Source organism: Helicoverpa armigera, chromosome 10, assembly GCF_030705265.1.
Source record: "Helicoverpa armigera isolate CAAS_96S chromosome 10, ASM3070526v1, whole genome shotgun sequence".
NCBI lineage: Eukaryota > Metazoa > Arthropoda > Insecta > Lepidoptera > Noctuidae > Helicoverpa > Helicoverpa armigera.
Genome location: NC_087129.1, coordinates 4466065 through 4467135, shown reverse-complemented (window position 1 = coordinate 4467135; position 1071 = coordinate 4466065). Strand labels below are relative to the sequence as shown.

Below are 1071 nucleotides of genomic sequence, written 5' to 3'. Positions count from 1 at the left end.
AATCTGTAATCGATATTTTGTTTGATGATCAAAATGTTTAGTAGGTGGACAAGCGTATCGGCAGAAGTATAAAATGATACGATGCATTCTTTCATAACCTAAAAACAAAATTTTACGGAAGAATTAATAACACCGTCATTTAAACAGTACTCGCAAATCTATACATAGAAGATACAGCTGAAAACACGATTCCTACACGTAATAATTACGCAATTAAAATTAATAATTGCAATAGAAGTGCTTATCTTATCCAACAATATCTTGCATATCGAATCACATTTCCCTGATAACAAAAGAATAGATCAAAATTACAAAAAAAATATTTGTTAGCAGAGCGTGGTTTCGATCCACGGACCTCTGGGTTATGGGCCCAGCACGCTTCCACTGCGCCACTCTGCTTGTGTCGTGGCTAGTCGAAAATTATCTCCTCTAACTATCGTCTATTTACAGCTGTTACAGATAAAGAAATTGATCTACATTTTACTATTGTATATGAAGCTAATTTCATCACATTATACTTTCTACAATCAGTTTTCGCTGAATTATGATAACGTTTTTGCTGACGCTATTCCTTATTTCGCAAAATATTAAATGAAATTCCATTGACAGTGACAGCAATAACAAAAGAACAACAAAAACTCGCGATGATGATTAGAACGTAGACAATCATAGCAATGAACAATTTGTATGCAATTTATGACATTATAATCTGCAATCAGCTGTGAAACACCATTCATTATAACTCGTTAAATATTTAAAACAGCATTAATTTGTTTCTGTCAATGACTTAATTAGTATCACTCTTCTATTCATATCTTTTGATGGAAAATAGTCAGAGCTATGCAATTATATTGCAAGACCTTATAAAGATATGTATTAAACGCATTCGTTTTAATTGGTAATAGCTTTTGTATAAATCAAATAGTTATTAACGATTCATTCGTAATAAAACCAGCTGTTTCATAGCTCTAATTCTGATGTTATCTGAATGTATTAAAACGTGTTCTGTTTCTGTCATTTCCATAATTCTTTTATTTCGGCAAATCTTGCGAGCGTAAAGAACGTTATCGC

At 31.9% G+C, this 1071-nt stretch overlaps 1 non-coding gene across 1 annotated transcript; it reads right to left on the bottom strand.

Moving 5' to 3' along the window:
• Positions 1–327: 327 nt before the first annotated feature.
• Trnam-cau (transfer RNA methionine (anticodon CAU)) lies at positions 328–399 on the bottom strand. Its single transcript has one exon. It is a non-coding gene; the product is annotated as a tRNA-Met (tRNA).
• Between the last annotated feature and the right edge of the window lie 672 nt (positions 400–1071).